The sequence below is a fragment of the Colobus angolensis genome, unplaced genomic scaffold, assembly GCF_000951035.1.
Source record: "Colobus angolensis palliatus isolate OR3802 unplaced genomic scaffold, Cang.pa_1.0 Scaffold129, whole genome shotgun sequence".
NCBI lineage: Eukaryota > Metazoa > Chordata > Mammalia > Primates > Cercopithecidae > Colobus > Colobus angolensis.
In genome coordinates this window covers 10,164,232-10,174,670 of record NW_012114141.1, presented here as the reverse complement: position 1 = coordinate 10,174,670, position 10,439 = coordinate 10,164,232, and the positions used below count along the sequence as shown (strand labels likewise).

The 10,439-nt window shown below is 39.9% G+C and overlaps 1 pseudogene; it reads right to left on the bottom strand.

Annotated features, from left to right (window-relative positions):
• Window positions 1-391: 391 nt before the first annotated feature.
• On the bottom strand, window positions 392-9,532 carry LOC105505816 (annotated as a pseudogene).
• Between the last annotated feature and the right edge of the window lie 907 nt (window positions 9,533-10,439).

Here is a 10,439-nt window from a genome sequence, read left to right as displayed (position 1 = left end):
TGCAGATGACATTAGAGTTAGTATCTCCTATTCAGATTCCATTGCTAAGCTCTAGAGGCCTCCCCTTGAATTTTCTACATGTCCTTCAAACTCAACGTAGTTAACCCAGAACCCATCATCTTTCTTCCTGAGCTCCCTTCTTTGTGTCTGTTTTTTATTTGGTTAACTTGCGCCACCATTTAACCAGCTCCCAACTTAGAATCATCCCACATCCTTCACTTATAGGTTATGAAGAATCTTAATATATTTGGACATTGTCCCCTTGTCTCCGTCCTCACAGCCATTGCCTTGGTGAGGCTTTCACTTGTCTGAATTATTATTATTATTTTTAGAGTTATAGTCCAATCTTTATTTAAAAATCTGATGTGCCAGCTTAGTGTTTTCCACCAACTCAGGGAGCTGAAATTGTCACAGGCTTCACAATCTTTTGTTCAGGTGCTGCCTTTGTAGGTGCTTTAGCAGCAGCCATTGCAGTCTTTTTAGATGCTTGCTTAGCCTTTTGTGCTTCCTTAGCAGTCCTGGTAGTTTGTTCTCGTTGAGCCATTCTAACTTCAGGTTTCCGATTCCTCTTGGCCATGATGTCAGCAAGAGACGCACCAGTAATGGCTATCTGGAATTTGACTGCTCGGCGGGTTCTTTTTTTTTGAATTTCTTCCCACTGTCCCTTTTTGCGCTTCTTTCTGTAGAGGATAGTCCAGTTTATTTGCTGAGTATTCCTCTTGGAAATAAATGCATTAAGAAACTGGAAAACCTTCTCGTCCATCGTGGTGTAGTCCCTCCCGTGTCCGGGGTGGATCTGGTACCTGCTGAAACTGCATGGCTTGACCTTCAACTGCTTTATCTTTTTTTTTTTTTTTAATTTTTTTATTATACTTTAAGTTCTAGGATACATGTGCATAACATGCAGGTTTGTTACATATGTGTACTTGTGCCATGTTGGTGTGCTGCACCCATCAACTCGTCCTTTACATCAGGTATAACTCCCAATGCAATCCCTCCCCCGGGCCCCCTCCCCATAATAGGCCCCGGTGTGTGATGTTCCCCTTAAAAGCGGCGGCTCCAGGGGAGGAGAAAAGATGGCGCAGAGAAGCACTTGTCTGAATTATGATGGCAGCCTCCTACCAAGCTTCTTGCCTCTCATTTGGTCCCACAAAGCTACTAAAGGGGTCTTTCTAAAAATGCAAATTGGATTTCATTCCTTCACTCCACTTGGTTTTCAGGATGAAGTTCACATTTCTCAGCTTAGAACAAGGTCCTTCAGGAATTTGCCTTTGCTTGCCTCTCTGTCTGCAGAGCTCACCACTTTCCATCTTACATGATTCACTTTAGTCAGATAGAACCACCTAAGGTCACTGAAGGCATTATTGCATTTTGGGTATTAATACAAAAAACCTTTATTTTGAAATAATTATAAAGTTACAGAAAAAATGCAAGATTACTATCAAAAGCTCTCGTATACATTTCACCTAGATTCACCAATTGTTGACATTTTACCACATCTGTTTTATCATTCTATCTATCTAATCAATCATTGTCTCTCTAGTTTTTGTTTTCTGAACTATTTGAGAGTAAGTTGTAGCCATTACGTCTCTGTATTTCTAAATTCTTCAGTGTGTATTTCCCAAGAACAAAAGCGTTCAGTTATATTATACAAACGCAGGGAAGTTGTCAAAATCAAGAGATGTAACATTGGTAAACAGTATTACCTACTTTATAGACCTTATTCCAGTTTCATTAATTTTTATAGTTATTTGTGTGTATACATGCACACACATGCACTCAGGGATCACCCTTCCATGTAATTGTCATGTTCCTGTGGTCTTCTGTAATCTGGATATTTGGGTTTTTTAATACCTTGGTGGCTTCTCCCAGTCACTTGTCTGCCTAGGATACTTTCTTCTTCTTTATCAAGTTCTCTTACTTTTTCAAAAGTAACACTTATAACCACTTGGCCAGACATACTTTGCCAGACCTTGCAATATGGTTTTCTTAAATCTCCTTTCCTATTGTATCACATGAAAACCTTCATCCTTGCTAATCATATTGCTTATCTTTTTATCACCATTGCCCAGCAAAGTACTCCACGTAAAGTTTGAGCTCAATACATGTATTTTAAATATTTTAATAGGTGACTCTTCCCATGAATGAGTGTTTAACATTTAGGGGTTAATACCCCTAATATCCAAAGAGTTTCTTCAGATTTATTAAAATGTGAGGAAATGGGCCGATGGGAGTATGAATTTCAGTCACCTCATGAGAAGGCAACTGGCAGTATCTAAAAAAATCAAAAATTTTAAAAATTAAAAAGTGCTGTTTAAGGGGCTATATCCTATGATGAAACAAGTACTAGCACCTAAGAACATAAGTGCAATGAAGTTTCTTGTAATATTTTTTATTGTAATAAAACATACCAGAAACAATTTGAATGTTCCTCACTAGAAGCATATTTGAATATATTGTGGAATATTCATACAGTTAAAAAGAAATGAATATTGTGGTATAGCTGTACAATACAATGGATAAGCTACTGCTATTATACTGAATAAAAGAAGCCAAACACCAAAGGATGCAAACTTTATAATTTGTTTGTAGGAAATCATAAAGCAGGAAAAATTAGATCTGTGGCTGATCTACAGTTTGAGGACTTGTTTGACTAGAAAGAGACATGAGAGAACTTTCTGGATGGTGGAAATGTTCCATATCTTGATATGGGTATCAGTCAGTTGTGTGGGTATATGTTAAAACTGATTAAATTGTACACTTAAGGTCTGTGTCTCAATAATATTGTTAAACCTGGGCAACATAGCAAGACCCTGTCTCTACTAAAATGAAAAAAAATATTAGCTGGGCTTATTGGTGCATATCTGTAGTCCTAGATACTTGGGAGGCTGAGGTGGGAGGATCACTTGAGTGCAGGAGTTCAGGGCTATAGTGAGCTATGATCATACCACTGCACTCCAACCTGGGTGATTAAGTAAGACAATCTCTACATAATAGCAATAATAACAACAATATTGTTAATAAAGAAATGTGCATAGCCCCTGAGTTAATTGCTCTGTTTTGAGGGCTATATCACAATAAGCTATAGCCCCAATTACCTGCACAGAAGAATATGTGTACAAAAAAGTTTGTTGTAATAGTATATATTATAGTAAAGCATTCACCAAAAGCTTGAAAATATCCAAAATGTTCATCTCTAGAGAAGTAAATATATTTCGATATAGTTATAATGGAAAATGATGTAATTACTTAGAAGATAAGTCAACCTAAATGTACTGATCTGGAGGGGTATGCATGATATATTCTAAGTGAAAAAAATACGAATTATTGAATAGTGTAGAGCAATTTTTATATTTTATTTTATTTTCATTATTATTATCTTTTGAGATGGAGTTTTGTTCTTGTTGCCCAGGCTGGAGTGCAATGGTGCGATCTTGGCTTATCGCAACTTCCGTCTCCCAGGTTCAAGCAGTTCTCCTGTCTCAGTCTCCTGAATAGCTGGGATTACAGGCATGCGCCACCACGCCCGACTAATTTTGTATTTTTAGTGGAGACGGTTTCTCCATGTTGGTCAGACTGGTCTTGAACTCCCAACCTCAGGTGATCTTCCCACCTTGGCCTCCCAAAGTGCTGGGATTACAGGTGTGAGCCACTGCGCCCGGCCTGAGTAGTGTATAGTATTTTTTTATGAAAAGGAGGAAAACCTTTCTGTATAATTATGTTTGTATGGCATATGGAAAAAAAGTGTGAAAGAATCCATACCAAACATGATACAGAGAATCTAATGAGTATATATTTCCACAGTATGTGCTATTTTTATAATTAATTTTATTATATATAATTATAACATTATAAATAATTTTATAATAAAAAACCCAGTAAAGTAAGTTCATTCACCAAAAATTCATGCAAATAATGAGTAAAAAATATCTGTTTTTTCCTTCTACTGTGCTCTTACAACACAGAACACTTCTGTGACCAGATGTGTGGGGCTTTTCCACACATACAAGGAAGCAATCAGTTCTGCAGCAGACACCAGTTGGGTGTCTTCTAATTCAATTCCATTCTGGCAGTATCCACTTGGAGGTAGCATCAGGTCTTACAGGTTGAGGGCTCGGTCCCACAAGACTGCCTCTCACTTTAGGAGCCAGTCATTAGTCTGGGCTTCAGGAACTTCTGATCCACTGGCTATAAACTGGGGTTTCTAGGGCCCCTCCTCCAGTTGGATTAATTTGCTAAAGCAGCTCCTAGAACTCAGGGAAACACTTTACTTATGTTTGCCTGTTTATTTCGAAGGATAATTTAAAGGATACAAACAAATAGCCAGATGAAGAGAGAAGTGCAAGGTCTGGAAGGTGCCTGAGTACAGAAACGTCTGTCCTCATGGGGTGCACCTCCCTCCTCACGTGTGAATGAGTGCTTGCTTGCCAATGTGGAAACCCCCTGAGGGCAGTAGGACCGAAAGCTCCAATCCTCTAATCTCATAGTTAGTTCCCTTGGCAACCAGCCCCCATCCTGAGGTAATCTAGGGGCTCCCAGCCACCAGTCATCTCATTAGAACACAAAAGATACTATTTTTCTTTTTTGTCTGAGACAGGATACTCCGTTGCCCAGGCTGGAGCACAGTGGCATGACCACAGCTCACTGCAGCCTCAACCTCCTAGATCAAGTGATCCTCCTGCCTCAGCCTCCCGAGTAGCTGGGACTGCAGGCGAGCAGCCACCACACCTGGCTAACAGAAGGTACTCTTATCTCTTGGGAATTCTAAGGATTTTGGATGCTTAAGTCAGGAAATGAGGAAGAAGACCGAATATGCATTTCATAATATCACACAAGGAAACATGGGGAAGTAATAGAAGTCTGAAATAAAACTAGTTAGGGAAACTACATTTATAGTTGGAGTATATAGTTTATTTGACTTGATTCCAGTGTTTCCATTCCAACCATCCTTTGCCTTTTTATCCTTTATCTAATTGTCCTTTGTTGAATAAATTTGTTAAATGAATAATATGGATGAGTGATACCAGTGCCCCTGAAAAAAAGTCACCTGAAGAACATGACACTGTAGTTCCATTGAAGTTAAGCGTGTGAGTAAATTAGTAGTTTAAGAGCGGTGAGCCTCCAATTTAGCAAATGTAACATTTGGCAAATATGATTTATGTTGTGGGGATAAGGCAGAGATGTTTTTATGTGTCCTGTGTTTATTTAACCTAACATTTTTTTGAGGGGTGCACAATTATGATGTACACAGAATGGACAAAGTGAAAACAAATGTTTGTGTGGTTGGGCTTGTCCTTCTGGCTAAACCAGTCCACAGAGCAACACACACCCAAGCCTCCTCCTGTTTCTATGGAGGCAGGGTGCTATAGGAGAAAGAGATGAAAACAAACAATGAAAAGGAAAGAAAAAGCCTCGGCTTCAGGGTGGGCGAAGCAGGGATTCGAATGACAGTTCACTTAAGAGTATACCATGTGTAACTTCTCTAAGCCCCCTTTTCTTCATGCTGAGGGGATTGTGAGGTTTGCTGTATTTTAAAAAGACAGCACTGTGCCTGACGTGTATTAGGTCATGGAACGTATTCACATATGTCATATTTTTACCTGCCCAACAGCATCCTGGTATTTTTGTTTTGGAAATCCCAATATGAGGAGTGAAATTGGCTCAGAAACAAAGGGATCTATCAGTCACATTAGGCGACTTTCCATATTTCAGCTATGTTTGACATCTCTGCTCCTCTCAAATTGGAACTTCCCATCATGAAGTTGGCTTTCCTCTGCCCCCACTTCCGCCTTTTTTCGTTGTGCTGTACAGTTTTAGCAGGATAAGATCCTTAAGTCTGCATTTGTGATAAAGGAGGTAGCAGCTTCTACTAAAGTGGCTTTCTCTATGTGTGTTGAGTCTGCCTGACTGATAACGGATCAGAAACAGCGAGTGGCCTTTGAAATTGAAGCGCTGACTGTAGTGGGGAAAATGAAAGGATCTTATGTTTTTGATCAAAGGATGATATCTTCCAGCTTGGAAAAGGGGGTTATTCTGCCTGCCAAGGCCTATGATACTCTGTTACTTACTTACCCTAGGGAAGAAGATTCAATTTCATAGCTATTATATTGCTACATAGTTTAAAAATATATTTATAGCTATACAATTTTTTCAGCCATTTTTCTTTCCCTTTCTAACTCCTGTCTTCCAGTCTGGCCACCAGGTAAATTGCTTTGTGATTCTTAACCTAAATGGCAATGAGACAATCCTCTGGATCCTGGATCTTACTGAATATTCACTACTAAAGAGATGACAAAATTTCAATGAAGTGGGGGAATTAAATTAAGACAAGGATGCCATGTCGAATGTAGGTACTTAATGGGAAAATCTCTGGTGTCATTCTATAGGACTTGGTTTCGTGTTAGTAATAAAACTAGCTGAGGGAAAGGTGTGGGTGTGGAAAGGTCAAGGGCAGGGCCAAAGTGAGTCTATGATCACTGTGTTAACCCATGGGTGACTGAATCTGAGGAGAGATTCAACAGAGTAAAGAGAAAGGGGAAGGTCTGAAAAGGGTCTGAGGTACTAGACTGGAAAGAAGACTGGATATGAGGACTGCAAGATTGAAAATTAGACAAGGGATGGACAGACAGAAGACAACCAGGGATTAATTCCCAAACAAAGGCTATATATTCTATTCTGAGTAGCTTAAGTACTTTGTGGGGGAAGACGTTAAATCCTATTGATATCAAATTATGCCAGTTTCTGGCTTACCAATCGTGAATGCTGAATCTGCATACACCCAACACATTTGTGCGAGTGTATACATATATAAATATACACATACACACTCATATAGATTTATATTATCTTATTTCAATATAGATCTGGCTTCTACTTGTCAGTACTGTTATTTGTTCCTTCAGACTACCTAAGATAAACCAAACAACAGGTAATTTATGTTTCTCCTTAAATACTTAATCTCCATACATATTATCAATTCACTCTCAGTCATCCTACCAGTGGCTGCACTGTCCAATATGGCAGACCCTGAGCACTTGAAATGTGGCTAGTCTAAATGGAGATATACTATAAGTTTAAAATAGATGATGAATTTCTAAGACATAAAGGGCATGTAAAAGATTGTCACAATTGATATGTGATATAATATTGAAATTATATTTTTGACAGGATGGGCTTAATTTTAACTTTACCTGTTTCTTTTTGTGATTTAACTGTGGCTGTTAGAAAATGTAAAATTATATATATGCCTCACACTCGGGGCTCATGTTATATTTCTATCGAGCAGCACTTTCTAAGACCTTCTCACTTCTCTCTTTAAGTAGAAAAATTGGAATGACCCAGAGTGAGTTCCCTGATGGCTTACCCCAGTCTTCATGTTGACTTGCCATTTACTGTATCTGTCCTCTCAAGACAGTATCATGGAGTGGTAAAGAGCTCAGTGCTAGAAGTAGATTGCCTGGCTTCAAGCTCTGGATTTGTCACTTGCTACCTGTCTGGCCTTGGGCAAGTTGCTTTATCTCTGAGATATATCATGTGTAAAGTAAGATATAATAATAGAACAATTACAGAATACTACTTAATAGGATTATGAGTATTAATTGAGTCAATATATGGAAGACACTCTTAACTATGTGTAGCTCAAAGAAAATACTCAAGGCTAGCTGCCTTATTGTTCCTTAACAATCTCAGCAGAAGACATACTTTTACTCTTCACTTTCTGGAGGATTTCAACGGTGATTCAGTTTTCCCCAATGAGAGTCTGAAGTGAGAGAGGAACAAGAGAATTGAGGGTGTGTGCAAGGGAGTGATTTAAATGATAGAAGATAAAAATCTTAAGCTGGTTGGGAAAGAAAATGACAACATGAGGTAGATGAGTTTCTGGTGGAGTTGAAGCACTGTTAGAACTGGACTACAAGTGAGCTGGAAAGACGGGAAGTGGCTATGAGAGTGAGATGCTTGGAATTGACATCATGGAGGGGATGAGTTATTGGTAATGACAAAATCCAGGATGTGACCATGGAAGTGAGTGCTGAGGTAACGGGGATGATAAGATCATTGAGGGAAAGGAGATCAAGGAGCTGAGAAACCAGGTTATTGAAAAGATCATCGACGTAAATATGGAAATCCTGAAGAATTAGGACAGTAGTATTGTGAACCAGAGCTAATATCTTCAAGGAGTGGGTAGGAGTGATTTGGAGGTGGGTAAATGACTATTATAAGAAGAATAAATGGATGTTAGACGGTGATGAGATTCAAAGCTGGGAGTTTTCAGGAGAAGAGAGAATGGGCTGAAAATAGCAATGAGGAGCATAAGGGAAACCTACTCCATACTTCATGCCCAGTGGCATGAGGCTTACCTTTTAACAGACACCGAACTAGAGCCTTCAATTGCAACAATAAAGTGAAGCAAATATTAAGAGATGAGATTGAGGTTTTAGGGATTTTGCTGATGATGGTTCATAAATTCCAGAGGGCCCAGTAGATGTGTTGTCAGGAGTTGGGGAAAGGAGGAAGACAGGGTTACATAGAACTGTATGGGGACTAGAGTCCTTGGATCAAGAAATAAAGGCACGAGAAAAGTGGTGTTGATAGTCATCATCAAGATAACAGTTTGAGGCTGTGAATTTTTAGAAAGAGGTGGAATCTGGCCAGAAACACAAGAGTTCATGGGCTTCCATTGGACCCCGCTGATGAAGGGATGAGGCCAGTAGAGGAGAAAAGAGAGTCAGTGAGAATAAATTGAGTGAGCAGGAGCAAGTGAGTCAGCTTAGACACAGCAGCCATTACCTCAAGATGCTACTGAGAAGGGCCAGAGAGAGGAGAACTTGGCAGTAACTGGCCTTTTCATTAGGATGGTGGTTTGCAAAATTTAGCACCCATCAGAATCATGTGTTAATACCCACATCGCTGGGCCCTACCTGAAGAATTATTGATTCAGTGGATCTGGGATGGGGCTGAAGAATTTGCGTGTTTAACAAGTTCCCAGGTGATACTGATGCTACTAATCCCAGGACAGCACTATGAGAAGCTCTGTTCCATTCTAGGAGCGTTCTCAAGGATGTGGCCCTATGACAGAGCAGCTGAAATCTCTACAAGAGGATGTTGATTGCCTCCTTCATAAGCTCATTGGCCCTAAGGGGCAGATTACATGAAAGCAATTGCCAATACTGATCTGATGGAGCTGCAACTCTAGCCCCTTGTCTGGCCAGATCTATTTCCTAGGAAAGGTAGACAAAATGTAAACAACTGCTTACTCATTTGCAGTAGCTGAGATGAACACGAGATTGGCCAGTCAGTCTGATTAAGGGAAGGTGGTAGCTTGGTGGTCATTTGGATGTTCAGTATTTACCCGGGGCACACTTCGGAACAGATCTATGCCCAGAAGAATAGCTCCAGGTGTCTGATGGGAGGCTGAGGTTGTTAACAATTTTCTTCTCCTAGTCAGGATTGGTTCAGATGATGAGCAGAAAACAGAGTAGTCAGCAAAGGCTCCAACGCTGAGAAGAGCCAGGGGCAGCTTGACAATACTCATATGCCCACATTCCTCTCTCTTGCTCACTCCCTCCTGCCATGGCTCCTAGCAGTGAGTCTGGTTACCTTCAGACTCTTGTCCTGGTTCCTCTGCTCTACTTCAAATTCCTTTCCTCATTTTCATAGCTTCCAAATTTTGCTCTCCCGACTTTTCTTTTTCTCTCTACCCATGCACATGTTAAATTCTCCCCATCCTAAATAATCAAATTCCATGAATCTCTCAAGCTATTGCTTTCACTTGCATCTTCATGTTTCCATTCGGAATTCTGTCCCTGGGGGAGGCTTACATTTTTCTTTTCTTTAATAAGGACAAAGACTCAGGTTTTTTTTGGTCAAAATATATTTTGAGAGAAAGGCCCAACTCCTGTAGCAGTGAGGGTGCCAAATGTTGGCATGGAATGGCTTTAGTCTCTCTATAATTTCCATTGGCCTCCCAAAGTCACTGCACTTAAACATGTGATCAAATACAGAGTGATTTTGCTATGCAATAAATTTGTAAAACAAGTTCCTTTGCCCCTGCTTATAAGCAGATTGCACCTCTAAACACCTCTAGAGAGAAATTCAGGGGCTTCTGCAAACCTGTCTGTGGCTTAGGGATGTCCCCTTAGTCTCATTTGGAGGCTGAGAGTTTCAAGTCTAGATGTTGGATATCCAGTGCATGTCCCAGGGACCAGTGCTCCTCAGTGCAACAATTGATGAGGCCACTAGGGATATCCCACTGATTTCTGAATCTCCTATACCCAGGGATTCCCAAACTTTCCTGATGGTAAGAATGATCTGGATGCTTATTAAAAACAAACAAGCTTGATACCTCTCCTGTAATTCAGATTCAGTAAACCTGGACCAGGTCTCAGGAATCTTGCTTTTTAACAAGTATCCCAAATGGGATTTTAGGAATATCTTACAGC